Source organism: Periplaneta americana, chromosome 15, assembly GCF_040183065.1.
Source record: "Periplaneta americana isolate PAMFEO1 chromosome 15, P.americana_PAMFEO1_priV1, whole genome shotgun sequence".
Lineage (NCBI taxonomy): Eukaryota > Metazoa > Arthropoda > Insecta > Blattodea > Blattidae > Periplaneta > Periplaneta americana.
In genome coordinates this window covers 10,825,959-10,846,229 of record NC_091131.1, presented here as the reverse complement: position 1 = coordinate 10,846,229, position 20,271 = coordinate 10,825,959, and the positions used below count along the sequence as shown (strand labels likewise).

The 20,271-nt window shown below is 36.0% G+C and overlaps 1 protein-coding gene across 4 annotated transcripts in view; it reads right to left on the bottom strand.

Moving 5' to 3' along the window:
* The window catches only part of LOC138714634 (mitogen-activated protein kinase-binding protein 1-like), a 525,862-nt gene extending 507,949 nt beyond the window's left edge, over positions 1-17,913 (bottom strand). For all 4 annotated transcript variants that reach the window (XM_069846668.1, XM_069846671.1, XM_069846670.1 and 1 more), the window contains exon 1: positions 17,736-17,913. The gene's annotated coding sequence lies outside the window, so the exon portion shown is untranslated. The remainder of the gene's footprint in view (positions 1-17,735) is intronic.
* Positions 17,914-20,271: the final 2,358 nt, after the last annotated feature.

Here is a 20,271-nt window from a genome sequence, read left to right as displayed (position 1 = left end):
GCTGGCCTTCTATGCCCAAGATTGCGGGTTCGATCCCGGGCCAGGTCGATGGCATTTAAGTGTGCTTAAATGTGACAGGCTCATGTCAGTAGAATTACTGGCATGTAACAGAACTCCTGCGGGAAAAAATTCCGGCACATCCGGCGACGCTGATATAACCTCTGCAGTTGCGAGCGTCGTTAAATAAAACATAACGTTAACGTTACAGAAGAGTTTTACAATATAGTCTACTAGTATAACACAAAGGTTTAATGCAACACAGAAATATTCATGAAACGTTGTTGAATGTCATGAATTCACCTACAGAATAGAAGGCGTGAGAAATTAGGTACTTCTTTAATTTGGTCCTAAATAATCTTATGTTTTGAGTTTCATTTTTTATATCGATAGGGAGGCTATTAAACATTTTTACTGCCATATAACGCACTTCTTTTTGATAGCACGATAGACTTGCCGATGGAGTATGAAAGTCATTTTTGACGTGTATATCCTATGAACTGTTGAATTAGTTACAAAGTTTTCACGATTACATACAAGGAAGATTATTAATGAAAATATATACTTACAAGCCATAGGCATTATTTCTACTTTTTTTTTTTAATAATCCTACACGATTCCCTACATTTGACACTATTATTATTCTAAGTACTCTTTTTTGTTGTAGGAATATACTGTTACTGTCTGTAGAATTTCCCCAGAATATCATTCCAAAACTCATTACCGAGCGGAAGTATGCAAAGTATATTGTTTTTAAGGTATTGATATTTACTGCCTCTTGCAAAGATCTAATAGCAATACATGCTGAATTAGTTTGGAGATAATTTCTTTAATATGATTTTTCCAATTTAACACATTATCGATTTGTAAGCCAAGAAATTTGGTTGTTGTTGTTTCTATTAGGGACCTGGGTTTTCATCATAGAAAACAATATTAACTGACAGAAGGTGTAATCTCTCCAGAATATACAGAAAAGTTACTTGTGCTGTATTGTAACCAGTGTTGAGTCCAGCTAATATACTCGTAATAGTACAAATAAATGCATTGCAACTCGTTAACAATAATAGCTTGAGTGTTGAATCATTCTGTGTACAGATAGTATGGTTGTCCATAACAAATTATTTCCTTAAATTAACTTAAGAACAGAAACGTACTTACGTCAATATATACCGGATCAATTGATCCCATTGCTATTTTATACTGTCCTAATACACTTTCACTTATATTTTTTGTTATTTTTCTTCTGTACACTGACAATGACCCCAAAAGGTAGTACATCCTTCATCCGAAGACTTGTAAGAAAGAACAACCTTCGAAGCGTCCTAATTTTTATATTTCGCCAGCAACGGAAGACGTCCAGCACAAACATCTTCTGAATAATCACTGTCGGTTTCTCCCTGAACTGGTACGACCACACACCTACGAGTTGCAACAATGTAAACACAGAATATGCAAGAAGCACAATGCATCTGTGAAAACATAGGAAGTGAGATGCTGTATGAGATTGATGGATTGACGGGTTCAGCCTGACTCATATGAAGATGTTGTATACAGCTGTCAACGCCTGAAGAACTTGAATCGAATCCAGAACTAAAAGTAAACCAAAGCCAACTCGCATGTGGCGGCATTTCCTGGACACTGCCTGCCTGCCTGGATAATGTCTTCTTTCTTCCCTGCGTCGTCTCATTTCCCCAACATTGAGGAAATGGTTTCATGGAATTTGAAATGCGTGTCTCAGTAGGTATCAGTCCAATTTTTATGTTCTAGCTCGATAAAATATTAACTAGAGAATGTTAAATCATCTATCAAAGGTTTATTTAGTTTTAAGCTTGTTTGATGCTTTTACTCCCGATTATGAATATGAATCATTTTCCGCCCTACTCCTCCGAATGTGCACCATAATAAAAAGTGGATTCGTGTAATAAATAACTTAAAGAACTCAGTCTCTTTTGGCTGTAGTCCTGTCTCGCCTAGTTGGCAACTATCTGAAGCTGTGGAGAAGTAAGATTTTTTTTCTTGATTTCTTATACGAAATGAAACACAAGTACAGGGTGTTTTGTTTGGATAAGGATAAAATGTAAACACTGTAAAATGAAAACTCTTGCTGCTGATTGTTCAGTATTTTGTAAATAATAAATAGAAAGTTCAATAGTTTTTTTCTTTCCTCACATTACTGTACTCCAACCACCAGAAAGTCTCTGGGGAATGAGACGCAGCGGGGTAATGCTGTGAATGAATGTTGATGTCATAAGGTCACTCACGTGGGTACTCGTATCTCTATTGGCTAGCTCTCACATCTCAAACGATAACATTGATACACACATATTTATATTACCCTAGTTACAAAATTAGATCGCGGTTAATCTCCTGGTCTTTTAATCCCTCCATACAGGAAATAATATATGCAGGAGAGCGCATTTTATTTAAACTGACGTTATAACGGTAATATTATCTATCTACTTCGCTCCAATAGATGACGCAATAGTAAGCACATTCCTTTCACGGTTGATCTCCTGGTTGGAGAACTGTAGACTTAGTCTGACCATTGCTTACGTTAAGACTCTTTGAACCTCATAAGTGACACCAATAAGACACCTAAGTCAGGAGATGAGGTAGGGTGGCCAGTTCCTTTCCCCCTCCATTGCATACATCGCCGACTAGCTACATATTACACTAATCAGATTTCATATGCATACAAACAGTTGTTCTTCCTCTGACACATATCGTCAAGTGAGATGTAGCCTACTGCCTGATAATAGCTGTACATATCAGCCAGAACCTCAATCAGCTCGGACAGAGAGGTGAACAGCAATGCCAATGAATTCGACAGACACCTGAACTTTTTAACGTGCGAGGAGGTCTATTATTATCGATCTTAAGGAGTTCATAATTTTAGCACTTATATTGCTAGAACACAAAAAATTGGAATGAAGGATATTTTTGCTAAAAGTTTGTGTTATTATCATCATTAGGGCTAGGATTTTGATGAAATTGCATCTTTTTTCTAGTAAGCCAGAAACATAGCTGCTTTAGTATTTATATGTTATGTGATAAACTGAGTGTTTTAAAACATATTTGTTAGGGCATTTGTTTGCATTTTTGCCTGTTTCAAGTCATAAGAGCATCTTTTGTGTTATTCGGTCAATTTTTAGGCATATTCATTTAATTTTGGCCATAAATCCCCATTATTAATGTAAAACAATGTTTATTTCCTTTGATATTTTCTTTACATATTTTGTCCATTAATACCCATTATTTTGTATAATATTTTATTCGTTTTTCTACACAAATATTGCCATTTTAACGTAGTACACCCCACGTAATGGATCAGTCCAACCACCCCTTCAATATAAACTCCTCTAATTATACCTGCCAGTTCCGAATAAGAGTGGCCTTGTGGTAGACTACATGAAAACTAAAAGTAAAGTAAATCCATGGCGCTACAGCCCATGAAGGGCCAAGACCGACCAGCTGCCTGCTGACCTCACGTCCATATGTCAAAGCAGAGGTGAACGATCATACATGGAAACTACATCAGGTAAAATAATTAATTAAAGTGTACTACTTAGAAAAAATTATGGAAAATTTAATTTAATTACTAGTCTAAATATTAAGTAGTAGAAAACCTCTTTTCCTACTAAGCCAATTATGTAAGATCAATTTTTAGGGCATTTTAAGGGCATTTTTAAAGACTTTTAGGTCATAAACGCATTGTTTTAAGGACATTTTTTCATGACTTATAGGTCATCAAAATCCTAGGCCTAATCATCATCATCCTAACAAACTGTTACAATCTACGGAAGTTTTCGACATTCACAGGAGGTCCTTCTGATCTATTGCCTGGAGGTTTATAGTTCAAGCTCGCTCTAGGAATACGTGTTCTGGACATTCGGTGGATATGTGGGTGCCGGTTATCTTGATAGTGATGAATACAGACGTGGACAAATTATTAGCAAAATTTAAGATTTTTATTATATATTTTTTACAAAATATGATTCTTCAATTTAGACTACAGTTGACATTTTTGTGTATTTCCAAATTATTAGCAAAATTGAAGATTTGTATTGTATATTTTTCAAAATTTAACTCCTCAATTTGGAATACAGTTGATATTTTTGCATATTTACAAATTATTAGCAAAACTGAAGGTTTTTGTTTTATATTTTTACAAAATTTGACTCTTCAATGCAGTTGACAATTTTGTAAACAGAATTATCATAAAAATCGTCCATTTTGTTAATAATTTGTCCACGTCTGTACATTCTAGTATTAGTTCTTGCAGGATGTCTTCATTCCTTTCATGGTCCCACTTTGTGTAGCCGGCTGTTCGGCGCATAAATTTCATTTCATTAGAGGTAATTCTTCTTTCATCGCTTTTTCTTAGAGTCCGTGATTCGCACCCGTAATGTAGAACGGATCTTGCCAAGGTCTTACACAATCGTGTTCGAGTGAGTCCTGGACTAGATTTGGTTTCATGACTACTAATGACGCCCATAATAATTTGTTGTATTTAAGAATTTTATACGGAATATCAAGATCTGTCAAAAACGATAACTTGACACCAAGGCACTTAAATCCACTGAATCTTTCCAAATTTTTCCCACTGATACAAATTTTACATGGTACAGAGTCTTTGCCACAGAAATCCACTACCTTTGTTTTGTTTGTTATGTTAACATATTTCATTATTACTTTAGGTTCTGAGTTCGTGTTACGAAAGCCCCAACAAAGTACTCCTAATACCAGTAGGTTAAAATGGAGTTTATTGCATCACTTACAGGACCCAATAAATACGTACTAAGCAGGCCATGCCTACACCTTGTGGTACAAATGAAGGAGGGGAGTAAAAGAGGGTGACGAGAAAGAACGGAGACGCAGATGAAGAACGAAGGGGAGAAGGGTTGGATGGGGAGAAAGATGGGCAGAATGAAAAGAGAAGGGCGACAAACCCAGTCTTTGTAATGCTGCTGCAGAAGGAAAGCAGCAATGATTCCATAAATTCCCTTTTCATAAAGATGACGTCACTACACCCTATTCAGAGTAACAGCTCAGTGATCTCTCGCAATATGATGATTATTATCATCATTATCATCAAACAGTAAAGAGGAGCTGACGTAGTACACACACTTTACCCAATATCAACTGACAAATTTGTTAATAATAGAATACTCCATAAATATCATTTTTTTATTATACAAGGCTTTTATTTCAAAACTTCCCAATCTTTTAAATTGAATTCAATTCAAACAAAAAGCACGTCAATTTAGATATTGAGGGGGGAAGTCTGAAACCAGGTTTAATAGTATTTTAGATTTCACCCTCCACCTCCCAGCCACCCCCTTTAGAAATTTCAAATGGCATTCCTATATTTTTATACTTAAATATGAATGAGCATTCAATTGTTTATACACCTCATTCATTTATTTCACATCTTTTGTTTTATATCGTTGCCTGGTAACCTCGAGTATTGTGAAGTTACTGTTGATTAGAGCTGAAGCTACGAATACCACTGAACATTTCTTGTAATAGTTGTGTTCTTGTATTAAATTATTGTAAAATGGTTTTCTTCAATGGAAATCGGTCCAATAATATCAACCCCAAAAATTCCAGCCCATACATTGATCTTCTGAGGTAATTGGGTATTATCTTCATGAAACACATGAGGATTTTCAATGTCCCAGTACCTACAATTGTGTTTGTTGACAAACCCAGTTTAAAAAAAAAAGTCGCTTCATCACTAAAGCAAATATTGTTTGTCAAAGTTGGATCATTTTCAATTCTCTCAGACATCTGTTCACAAAATTCTACTCTTCTATCAAAATCGTTTTCGCTGAGCTGTTGGTGACTATTTTGTAGGGGGAGGGGGAATTTGTTTATTTTCAGCACTTTATGTATGGAACCAAGAGAAATGTTTGTTACAGCAGATACTTTTGGAATGGAGGTGGTGGGTTCGTTAATGAAATGACCTAGTATTTCAATCTGCGAAGTTTTATCGAATTTTCTAGGTTGACCATTTGCTTTATTGCACACAGAACCAGTTTCTTCAAATTTCCGTATTAGATCTATAACATATCGGTGGCTTGTTTTTCCCAGGATGCCTCTCGTTGAAAGCTCTAGCAGTTCTACGAGCACAATTGTTTTCATAAATAAATATGATGTCTGTTCTCTCTCGAAGGGTATACATCATTTTACAATAATTTAATACACGAATACAACTACTATTACAAGAAATGCCCAATGGTATTTGTAGCTTCAGCTCTAATCAACATAACAATCGAGGTTGCCAGACAACGATATAAAACAAAAGATGCGAAATAAATGAATGAGGTGTATAAACAATTTATTGCTCTTTCATTTATAAGTACAAAAAATAGGAGTACTTACTTATTGGCTTTTAAGGAACCCGGAGGTTCATTGCCGCCCTCACATAAGCCCGCCATTGATTCCTATCCTGAGCAAGATTAATCCAGTCTCTACCATCATATCCCACCTCCCTCAAACCCATTTTAATATTATCTTCCCATCTACGTCTTGGCCTCCCCAAAGGTCTTTTTCCCGCCGGCCTCCCAACTAACACTCTATATGCATTTCTGGATTCGCCCATACGTGCTACATGCCCTGCCCATCTCAAGCGTCTGGATTTAATGTTCCTAATTATGTCAGGTGAAGAATACAATGCGTGCAGCTCTGCGTTGTGCAACTTTCTCCATTCTACTGTAACTTCATCCCTCTTAGCCCCAAATATTTTCCTAAGAACCTTATTCTCAAACACCCTTAATCTCTGTTCCTCTCTCAAAGTGAGAGTCCAAGCTTCACAACCATATAGAACAACCGGTAATATAGCTGTTTTATAAATTCTAACTTTCAGATTTTTTGACAGCAGACTAGATGACAAAAGCTTCTCAACCGAATAATAACAGGCATTTCCCATATTTATTCTGCGTTTAATTTCCTCCCGAGTGTCATTTATATTTGTTACTGTTGCTCCAAAATATTTCAATTTTTCCACCTCTTCGAAGGATAAATCTCCAATTTTTATATTTCCATTTCGTACAATATTCTGGTCACGAGACATAATCATATACTTAGATAAAAAATAGGAGTGCCATTTGGAATTTCTAAAAGGGGGAGACTGGGGATGGAGGTGAAATCTAAAATGCAATTAAGCTTCGTTTCATACTTTCCCCTCAATATCTAAATTGCCGTGTTTTTTTTAAGTAAATTCAGTTTAAATAATTAGTTATTTTGACTGGGAATATTTGAAATCAAAGCCCTGTATAACAAATTGTAAGAATAATCGACAGATTCTATTCTCAGTATTCAAACAAGAAATATACCTGAATGATTACCTACAAAATTGCCCTGAAACATATTCTAATATTCAAGAGTACAACTTACCTATATGCACAATTATAGCATTAAGAAAAGTTACACTTCCAGGACAACAGACCGGCAAGCATTGTGCCAACTCACTGCCAGACCTTTGTGTATAGTTGATTGGCTGGAGTGACGCAACGACTAGACACACAGCAAATAATGCTACTTTCAAATGCAGCCGACAAATGTACAACGAGTTCCACAACAAGTTCCGTGTATTTAGATGGCAACAGCTATAGGCTATACATTTAATTCAATTCTGAACTACAGAAGCTATTCAAAGGCAATGAGATGGCGACTAAGATCCGGTATGAAGCTTCTAAGGTACAATATGAACCTTCCGGATCCTAACGATAGTATGGCGATAATGGAGAGATAGAGTCGCCAGCTGAGTATATGATTATGTCTCGTGACCAGAATATTGTACGAAATAGAAATATAAAAATTGGAAATTTATCCTTTGAAAAGGTGGAAAAGTTCAAATATCTTGGAGCAAAAGTAACAAATATAAATGACACTCAGGAGGAAATAAAACGCAGAATAAATATGGGAAATGCCTGTTATTATTCTGTTGAGAAGCTTTTGTCATCCGGTCTGCTCTCAAAAAAGCTTAGGAAAGAATTTATAAAACAGTTAGGCCCTATATTACTGGTTGTTCTGTATGGGTGTGAAACTTTGACTCTTACCTTGAGAGAGAAATAGAGGCTAAGGGTGTTTGAGAATAAGGTGCTTAGGAAAATATTTGGGGCTAAGAGAGATGAAGTTACAACAGAATGGAGAAAGTTACACAACGCAGAACTACACGCATTGTATTCTTTACCCAACATAATTAGGAACATAAAATTCAGACGTTTGAGATGGGCAGGGCATGTAGCACGTATGGGCGAATCCAGAAATGCATATAGAGTGTTTATTTATTTATTTATTTATTTATTTATTTAGCCTGGTAGAGATAAGGCCATCAGGTCTTCTCTTCCCCTCTACCAGGTGATTACAACTACAATATTAAGAATACAATTACAATTATAATTACAATTAATATTAAATTTACAAATACAATAAAAATCAAAGTACTAAAAGATTAACTGATTAATAAAAGCTAGAGAGTTTATTGTAAAAGTTAAGAAGAGAGAAGCTTTCTTTTATTGATTAAATAAAAATTAAACTTACTCTACGCAGTAAGAAAATGCTTAATAAGCTTGTTTTTTAACGCTACTAAATTCCGACAGTCTCTGATGTCACTGGGTAGGGTATTCCGCGAGAGCGAGATTGTGTATGATGATGAATACGATGATGTCTTATGTGTTGGTATGGCTATTTTGCGTGCGTGTGAAGAGATTATGATATGATGATAGGTAACTGAAACGGGAGGCAAGGTAGGTAGGTGTAGAAGTGTGAAGGACTTGGAAAAGGAGAACAAGAGAATGAAAATTTCTACGTACGTTAAGCCGTAGCCGTAGCCGTTGGGAGGCCGGAGGAAAAAATACCTTTGGGGAGGCCGAGACGTAGATGGGAGAATATTACAATAGATTTGAGGGAGGTGAGATATGATGGTAGGGACTGTATTAATCTTGCTGAGGATAGGGACCGATGGCGGGCTTATGTGAGGGCGGCAATGAACCTCCGGATTCTCTAAAAGCCATTTTTGTAAGTAAGTATGTGTCGTCAGCTGACCACTCGACTAAGAAACGTTCTGGAGGGCGAAAACGATGCATCTCTTGTTGATTTCTGGGCTCACTAATGCTACAGGTAACGAATACGCTTATGTTTTCGCTGGTAATGGGGATGAAATTCACTCATATTCGATAAGAGTCCTTTATCGGCCTTCTCGGCAGCTCAGTGGGTTTACGAAACCAAATTCTTTAATTCAGATGGCTCGATGAAGCATCAGCTATAATAAAACTTTACAGGCTAAATTACTAGTGAAGGTCCACAGACTGACTTCACTAAATCCCTTATATTAGTAGAGGAGATACTGACAGATGACTGTCGTCTAAAAAGACACGTACAGCAACCAGTGAGGGACATAATTGTTGAGCGGACGAAAATGTTCAAGATCTGGAGCGCGGTTCATATGAGGCTACAATTTGAATTCCCTCAGCACAGAAATCGAAGCGAATACCTCGCCATCACACGAACCAAAACTTTCGTCTCGGAGCATGCGCAGTGTGGTATTCTTTGACTTAGAAAATACTCGATTCGCTCAACTACAGTATTATCTCCCTCGTTGTACATATCATGGGTATCAATGATTAGTGATGCCTTGGATAGGAGAAGGAATTTCCTCACATAAAATGTTACAACGTCCGGAATTATATTGAATTAAATATAAATACCCTGGCAGCTCATTTTTGGGTCCTCTGAATTTAAAGGAGATTGAAATCAGTTAACTTATTCTCTGCGTTGTCTCTTTAATAAAATTCCTGAGGAGTTTGCTTGATGGAGTAGTCTGATGAAGCCAAATCTGGCGAACATCGTGGATGACACAACAGTTCTGACTCATAGTCTTGCAATGTCATTTAAGTTGCAAACGCTTCCTTGCTCTGCTTCCTTAAAATCTTCACTTTCGTTCTTGTAGCCGTCTCAGGTTAGAATATTCAACATTTATAGAGGCACTATGTTCCAGGAAATCAACTACGATAATTCCTTGTGCACCACCAAAAATGAAGCCGTAGTTTCTCCACCTAGTTTCTGCGATCTAAATGTTTTTTTAGGTAGAAGGAGAGGGAGATTTCCATTGTTTTAAAAGAGTTTTTTCGTTTCGCCTTTAGTCACATACTTTCCCAAAATTTTTAATATCTCTGAGAACATTGGATAATCACCCTTGCCAAGCCGCCGTGGTGGTCTAGTGGCTAGAGCGCTGGATTATAATCCTGTAGAACCGGGTTCGATCCCAGATTTATAACTTGTGTTGAGCAAGCCGGTCCAGGTAACATGGGTGTTTTCTCTGGGAGCTCCAGTTCCCTTGTGGTATCCCAACAAATCTTCATAATCAACTCATCATAGTGGGTGTAGCGTAGACCAGCCTCCTATAACGCACCCCGGGCAACGATTCTGTCGGTAAATTGATCTACATAACCGGCTTCATACGAGTGAATTACCTATAGTCCCGTCGCTCTAATTTCCGGCAGCCAATCACGTTGCAGGTCACCTACATTTAAACGTGTGCGTCTTATGATTCGCTATTGAAGACGTTATGAATTTCCTAAGGCTCGATAAATACTTAATATAATCGCCCGCCATTTTAGCTCTTTCGTCGGCGTTCGCAGAAAGCACACGAGGACATTATTTGCTGAATTACAGTGCATTTTATTTATTATCATAGAATTTACGACATGATAATGTTTAACGGTGTGGTAAATAGATTCCTCATATGGTAGCTCGGCAACGAAAGAACAAAAATGGCGAACGATACTACCTACCTAGATTTTATAGAGCCTTCACTTCCTAAGACGTAAGCAAAGAGGAGGAATCACGCCGGGAATAACAGCGTCGCGACTATAAGTATTCGCCATTAGTAAAATAAAAAAAACTTCACCCTTTCCCACTTCTGAACAGCATTTCATGCCTTAGGGACCCACCTAGCAAACAATAATAATAGACCTAGCTACAAACTTGACATTTTCTGTCAACAATAGAAAAAGATAAGGCAAAGGACATAGACTATATATTTTCATATAAGGACTTCGCCGTCCTCTATTAAATGTTGTGTAATCAGTGACTTATGTAGTCATCATGTAGATCAGTAGTGTCAGAGTTGTAAGCTCCGAAACCGGTTGTGGTGCTAGAGACGTCCAGTCGGAGCGTGAACTTGCTTATGTCTGTGGAAGCACCGGAACTCGCAACGAGTTATAGTGGAGCGCTCCGCTCCGTTTAGGCTGTGTCTGACAACGCTGATGTAGATACTTATTAATGGAGAAAAATTCATTCCGGAACCGGAGAGGACCCTCAGCTTGGTGCGCTGAGCGCTCTTACCATCTGAGCTATGCCGAGATCCGATTCTGCCGGCCGAACATACATCAATACAAAGGAGGGGAGTTCGGCCATCACTGTGAACTAGATCTCGGCTTAGCTCAGCTGGTAAGAGCACTCATCGCGCCAAGCTGAAGGTTCTGGGTTCAATTCCCGGTGCCGGAAAGAATTTTTCTTCATTAATAAGCAAAAGACATGATTGATTGATTCATTCATTCATTCATTTCACGGGGGCTGGATCCGGGATGAATCGTTGCACTTATGCCGTTTAGGCTCATTGTATACCCTATATCCGATGACGGTCTGGGTGACATTTATGAATCCGACGCTGACATGCGTGCTATCTTTTCTGGGCTCTACAGGTAATGTCTCATCGGCTGACGAGCTCGAATCCCAGAACCCGGAGCCCCAAGCCCTTAGAAACTATGTCAGCATCGGAAACCTGTACTACCCCAGACACAACCCCTGCCTATTTTTACTATTGCAGTTGATAGATGAAATGTGGGGAAAGTGGAGTGTTGGTGGGATAAAGGGGAAAACGGGAGTACCCTGAGAAACCCCTCTGCAACGTCTTATTTTTTTTCCACCACAAATACCACCCAGACCTGACAGGGGATTGAACGCGGGCTGCCTGGATGGAAGGCCAGAGTGCCTGTAGCCACAGATGCGGCAAAGACATACATAATAACACTATATGAAGCTCATGAAATCCACTGTCACCCATGGTGAGTTAAAATCTTATCAATCCTCCCAATATGAATATTTTATCATTGAGACCGACTTAAGAAGTAAGAGCAGGAAAAAGATAGAAGATGATGTAGGAAAAATCTCCCAAATCTCAGAGGAGAAATCGCGTTGATGCGCGCTCCATACTCCTGAAAGGAGTTGCAGTAAGCAGCTATTCTACTAATACATGACTGGGCCATTAGGTTTAGAATTCTTTTTGACGAGTACATTAACGGGTGATATAAAATAATTTTGAACAAAATTATTTCATCTTCAGCCCATACGTCGTGCGAACGCCGCCGGTCTGGTTACTTCACACGCGGGGAACAATTTCAAGACAAATTATGGCGGAGACGATTCCACTCAGCAATATGTCTATGGCTATCTTTCTGATCGAAGATTAAAGTTGTGTTACTGAATCACCTTAACTTTATCAAGCACTTGTCATTTATCAGTGAATAATAGTAAGATAATGATTATAACATAAAAGACATATTGTTTGACATTTTCACATGTAGGCTAGCTAGGCCTAAATTGAAAAAAGAAATGCATCTTACTTCATATACCCGACCAAACTGAGAGAATCACGATGCTGAAACTGGATTGCAATGTTATTTCAAGCTCACTATAAAACATTAGTTTGATCATTAATATTTGAGGAGAAAAATTCGCTCCGGCGCCGGGGATCGAACCCGGGTCCTTGGTTCTACGTACCAAGCGCTCTGACCACTGAGCTACGCCGAATTCAACCCACAGTACCGGACCGAACCCTCCTCCTTCAATGTTTCCCTTTGTGGCCTGACTCCAAGTTAGGTATATATGTTGACGTATATGTCCAATGTCAACTGCCATTATACTAGGAGCACACTCAGCTGAGTGACTTGTTTGGCCGGGATTCCGCAGTTGCGTGCACAGTAATTTGTACAAATATATGCACTGCAGCTATGAGAATATTGTACATTTATTAATTTGTCCTACAGAATAATATCTGTAATATTGACTATTAATATTTGAGGAGAAAAATTCAATGTTACAGATATTATTCTGTAGGACAAATTAATAAATATATAATATTAGTTTGATAGTTATATCTTACACTGTGGTCTTTATCCGTAATTCTGGTGTCTTGTAAAAAGTAGGAGGGAAAGATGGGTAAAGATGAGACTCAAGACGAATAGGGTAAATGAAAGAATCTTGCAACAATAAAATTACTCTAGACAGTATGGCACTATAATTTTCCAAAAATGCTACATGTTTAAGACGTTAGTTAGTTAAGACATCATCACACGAAGTAAGTTAAGTATATGGATATAATATTCCTGATATCAATGATCGATTCTATCGAATTGTAACTAAGTTTTCTACATAGCTTATATTTATCTTAATAATTATTAAAAATATTTATTGTAATAATTTATTCCTTTATTTACATATTGCTATTTATGCCGTGTCACTTTCACGTGACAAAGTTGAAATGTTGATTCCGCGTAGTGTAACTCAATTATTAGCTTCGACCACGTGTACTCGAGAAGTAGATGCTTCCATGACCATACGTCATACTTAAGTTATATTCGATTGTTCGTTTGTCAATAACGTGTTAGCTCAGTGGAAAACATTGGTCCAGTAACCTAAGTTTCTCGGATGGAATCTGGGTGCATCCAAGCTAGGCCAATGGTTAATTTAAAAGGTGAGTTACACCATTTCGGTAATTAGCAAGGGATCGCCGGTCTTTTACAAGGTAGCTACGTGACAAGGTTAGTGGGTTAAATGAAGGGATATTTAATTTACGTGAGGCAGAGGATCTTAAATCATTGAAATCTTTTCACATATTTCTCGGCCCCACGTCACTTAGATATCCCCTCAATTAACCCACTAATCTAGCCACATACTTTATAAAAGACCGGGGGTCCCTTGCTAATTACCACTATTTCTATAGCCTAAGTACTGTATAATGTAAAACTAACAGAAATACAAAAAATGTGAGAAGAAAAGGGAGAAAACCCAAAAAATTAACAAAAGAGAAGGGTAAAAATACTACAAAAATAAGAAAGATTGATATTTTCAATTGACTGAAGGTTTTATGACATAGGAAAGTTAGCGCTTTTGGAAAATTGTTCAAAGGAAAAGGATTTTAAGATTAAGTTAATACCCAATTCTTCAATCAGTATGTAATCATGTCCCAACAACAAATGAAGTAAAAATATTATGTAATAAAAAAGATTCATATACGAGTAGGGTACGGTTAACCATGTGTATTTTCACTCTCAACACAATTTCAAGTATACAATATTCTGACACAAATCATTTATTGAAATAATTATAATTTTATTTATCTATACGAACTTCAAATATATAGCACTCTATATAAAATAAGCAAATCTATGCTAACCTAGATCACTTACACTAACCAAATTAACGGCCCCCTTCCAACCTCCTCCTAATTTTACCTACCTCGTAACGTGCAAAATAACGCCCAATCAACTACATCGCACTGCAAACGTGGAACAACTGCACGAACACAACTTAGAAAAAATAAATTAATTTAAATCAATTGCCTTTCCTTGTAACATACGGGTATGTTAAAATATATACGAGTATTAACACAAATGCGGAGACATAACAAATCTGTTCCACACAAAAATTAGTACATAAAATCTATTTTTCATACATTATTACTCGATATAAACCGAGGTACCGGTAATAGTTAATCTACATAATTAATAAATCTTTCTCCAAACTTCCATAGCATGCCGTTGGATGCACTTTTATCATATTTTTAACAAATGCTTATTTCCTTCACTGTTTTCTTTTATTTTCGCTTACCGGTAATGCTATTTCATCTGATTTAATATACATTAAACATAAATGCCTAAATTCTTTGTCGGTTTCTTTTACTGTAAAACAGGCTATATTAAAATTTAAATTATGATCAGCACAATAAGTTACATGTAAAAATGTCTGCTGGGCGTCTTCACAGTCTAGTATATACAGTCACGAAGCTCAATACGTAGTAAATATGCATCCATAGATAGTTGCTGACCACTAGGATCGCTAATATCGCCTCATTACAGACAATGCGAAATATTACCGGCACAGTCTTTTGTTCCTAGCACCCTCACAACTCAAGCTTCGTGACTGTATATACTAGACTATGGCGTCTTATTTTTCCGCTCCAATCCTATAGTTCTCTTAGTTATGGAGACACAAGATCGTATTTATTATTCGTCACACACTGTCTTCTTTAATCTCATTTATTCAATGAAGGTATATTTTTAATGTACAGGTAGTAAGACTACTTTAAAAATCGTGGTCAGCTTCAAATTTACCCGTATTAATCAATAACCATTTACCATGTGAACTGCTTTCTTGATATCCCAAACCTAAAGTTAATATTCTGGTTCATTTTTATTCCTTTTGACCAAAAATGTTCTATCAATCACCATATTATGTTTTCAGTCTCAAAGGTATGACCTATTTTAACGATTTCTAAATGTCTATGTATTTTCTGTCCATAGGTCCTGTATTTTATTCAAATGTCTGTGCCCGCATCTGCATTAACGCCAAACTTCATCAATAAATTAAATGTTCAGTAAGTAAACAACATATTATAGAAATACGATGTAGCCTAGGCCTAAACAAACTAGTCAAAAAACAAAAACATCTAAAAACAGCTTCACTTATTAATTTACACTAACAACAGAACTCTTAAGCCATTACATAATGTGGTAAAATTATTCAATATATCAAGAAATGTCCCTAACAATGAACATTTTGTTTAAAAAAAAAACAGTCCCATTTGGTCAAAACAAACCTGGACAACAAAATGCATATAGGCCCACCGCATAATAGTTATTAAAATCCCAGAAACAAAAGACTGCATTGATATATCGAAACAATGATTTTCAGGAGAAAAAGCAGTTCACAAAGATTTCCAGCAATATGATTTGTCAGTCCCAAGCCATGTGTTTGTCCGTGGGAGGTCTGTGAGCTTCACATATCACATTGGGTCAGAGAGAACACAGATGGCAAAAAAGGGGAACGTTATCTCTCCCACAGCTTGATAAGGCATGAAAACAGTGATCTCTTTTGTTTCTCCGATAAAAATTGCTTTCTAACAGCAAATGATAAAGACAATGCTAAATAATAGTTTTAAATACGTACAGTATATCGCAAATATGTTTCCTACACATTTTCAACAAATAAAAACCGGATTCTTGACATTCCTGAATGGTGTCGGTACCTGTTTAAAAATCAGTCACTAATTGCACAAAACTTATTTTAAAAATGTGTAAAAATCATAAGATTAACGATTCTTAACAGGAAATAGGCTAATTGTTATTTTGCATAAGGCGTTTCCATATAGACACAAATCTAATTCAGCTAAATTGATATAGAAAATATACAAAAAGTAGTGTGAAGAGAAAAGATTGAAATGCTGTTTAAGACCTATATATGAGAATTTCATAAACACTATAAATATAAATTATTCTAAACTACCGGTAATAAATGTATCTCTACTTAGACTGTTCAGTAATGGCAGTAAAATGAGCAAGAATGTAAGATATTTAACCTGATAAATCTATTGTTTATTGTTTCAGCTTCATAAAATTATCGGAAAATAACAACTACCACCAAAGATAAATATCAAACACACCAAGCTGCGAAAATGACACCTTGATACCTATTTACAACAGAAGAGATTAAGTTTCCACCAAAACCAAATTCAACTCTGCTCTGCCATTTATTTTATGTAGGCCTACTCCAATAAGTGTAACAATTTTGTAAATAAGTAAATTAGGCCTACAATGGTTTATAATAACCATGATATTTAGGAACACATTGTACCATATGAAAACATTATGTTGCTGTACATATAAGAAAGGTACTTTCTCTAAGGTAGGTACAATCAAATATAAACAAGATATTTATTTTTGTCTGCATTTGAAACCTAATATGGCTATTTCAATCTAATATCAAGAATTCGACTTCCATTAACTAGGCCTAATATGAGAAAAATAAATCTTTAGAACAGTCTAACTTATTTGAAACAAAGGAAAAAATTTGGTAGGCCACCACATAAAATGACTATATTTTTCACTTATGTATCAAAGTTTTCATCCTCAAACTTCATCTACAGCAAAACAGTAGAATTAAGCTTATGTTATTTTACAGATATCATATCATATTAATGGCGGAAAATATCTAATTCAAGTGACAATTTTCTCAGTACCTAACTAACGATAAAGATTCGAAACGCAGCAGAACATTTTTAATCATGTTGATATATGAATGGATTCCATTATGGATATGGATATCATATTAGATAGAGAACAATGATGTCTAAATAATTACGGAAAAATAAATTTCACACGCGTAAATTTAATCAATGGCAGGCCTACTAATTTAATAAATAAAATAGCTACTCACAATAGGCACTCCAATACCAAACTAGATAAAAGAAATTAACGGAAGTTTCATAATATCTCATGATATTCCACTATTTCATTAAAATTTCGTAATTAGTTTAATGCACATCAGATGCTTGTACACAAATGCTATATAATTTCAAAATAATGCACAACTATTTTCAAAAATCTATCAACCACTACTCAGGAACTGAAAACACAAATGCTGGCTACACAATGAAGTGAATATCTACTTACATTAATGTACGCCTCAACGAAATGTTAATAGCTCTTTAAAGTCTGTTTTTCACAAACCACAATTTCACTTTTAAAATACACAAAGCACCTTATTAATTATTACAGTTTCAAACAAACAAGCATACACGTAACTAACTCCCTCCTATATCCACAACAGTCCAGTGAAAACTAAATTATCTTCTCTATGAGATGTAAACACATCTCGTGTCGTAAGACAGTCTTGCCAACCAACGTATGAGCAAAACTTCACTTTAAATAAAAACATAATCATAGTGACATACAGTGCAAAATAAGTAAAATAATTATTTACAATAATTTAACAGTGCGTAAAAATTATCATCCTTTTGATGCACAATTTGAGCCTATCATCAGAATAAAATGAATTTCGTAATGTTGTTACGCTGACCAAAGATACATTGCTCTTTCAGACAGTCAATGTAACAGGAGATACAGTCTCGTGCAATCTAGTGGCAGGAAAAGAAACTTTACTAATGGTTTGAGTTCCAGTAGAGGACTCTGGCTGAATTATTTCCCAATTCTTTTTAAAGCAAGGGTTCATGTGACCTGGCACTTGTAATGACATGTGTCTTTATTGACACCACAAAATAAATAAATAAATAAATAAACACTCATTCAAATTCCTTAAGCTTATAATAGCCAGCATAATAAAACGAGGATTGAGAACCGTTTCCTTGGAGGGGGGGGGGGGGCGAAGCAAACCATGGAATCCCCATTTAACGGGGTTACAGGGGGACATCATTTACCTCCTCCCCCATAATAGCTTGACCGTGATACAGCATATCGGAATATGATCATTTAATAAAAGTATTTTCAAGGAGCATGTTTCTTACCATATAGTGTTACATCCATATCCGCAATCTTTTGGACTGAGTTGTAGGCTATAGGACTTGAACTGTAGGTCAAGTACAAATTATAATAGGGCATAACTTAAAACAATCTCCCTCTATTTCTCTCTCATACAGAAACATATGCATGCATCAATAAGACTCAAGGGCGTATTCTGCGGGCTACCGGGGCTACCGGCGGTAGCCCAAGGAAATTACAAAAGAAAAAGTTTATAATATAACATAATGTAATAATTTTGTATTATTAGTTTTACCATAGTAATTAAAATTAAAGTAATTGTTAGATATATTTTGTGTAATAAAAGGGTCAGCGGTAGCCCAAACCCTTTAACCAGTATACGCCACTGATAAGACTATGTAACAGTGCTAACAGAAACTTTTTTATATGAAGCTTACCTTCTGAAGATATCATATGAAATGTAAACTCTAATTATTTTATTTAATCTCATCTTTAGGTTAACACATTATACCAGGATCACTTATCTTTTCTATGCATTGTTCTGCAGCATGTTATTCATATTTCTCCAAGTGGCGGCCTGAACACCTGCAGACTTCTAACACATGAGTACAGGCTGTTACAAAAGAAACATTACAGTGCTTCCATTCCTCAAATGAGGTACAGAAATTCTTATACATTCAGAAATTTAAAATAACTATTACAGTCTAGACATATGATCTGAAGACATTAATTGAAGCGTCGGCTGGAACAACGTTATAAGTTACATTTGGTAAAATGTGTACACGTACAACGTTGTTGTTATAGGGTAGCAAACTTTTGAGTGGACAAATTTCACGTATGCATTGATGGACAGTTCCAAGCCAAGGAGTATAGCAAGGTAACATGACATACAACATTATTACACGGAAACATGCCGAATGAAAATTTTGTAACTTAGAACGTTGTTCCAGCCGACGCTTCAATTAATAAATTTAAGCACAGAAACTTAATCATAAACAAAAGCTAAATAGAGATTTTGAATTCAATATTTTCTAACGTTAATAGAAAAAAAAAAAAGAGTTCAGACAAGTTTGGGGGTCAGTGCCCCTCCCCCCCATAACTCCTCCTATGGTACCAAAGAGACAATCCATAGGAAACAGAATTTTCTTGTGCAAGTAGTAATGTAATATCATACGTTTTGCACATTTATGGAAGAAGCTAGGCTCTAAATAAAATTATAATAAGACTTGTCAATTTTCTTAGTGGATTGAGCCAGAGACATACCAGTAGATTCTTTTTCTTGGAAGAACAAATTTTTAAAGATCTTGGCACTTACAGCCTTTTTTATGTCCAGTCTTCAAATATGTCTGATGTTACAGAATAAAATGATATTGCTCTGGTTAATACTGTTATTAAACACCTACATACTGAAACAATTTTCGTGCTGCCATCAGATCACAACCATGTTATCTCATTTATAGATTATTTTTCAGCCTCTTCAGCTATAGCAACCTTTCCAGATTACTAGTCAAAACAAAATGGGTCTCAATAATTCACAATATCAACTGGTACACAACTAATGAACAAATACATAGTGTTATGAATATGAAATTCCAGAAAAAATCAATCCTAGACCAAGTTAAAAAGTTCCACAAGCTAATTCCAGTAGCAGTAGGATGACCATAATCATCATATCATTATCATCTTACTAATAGGGTACAGTTCTAAAAAG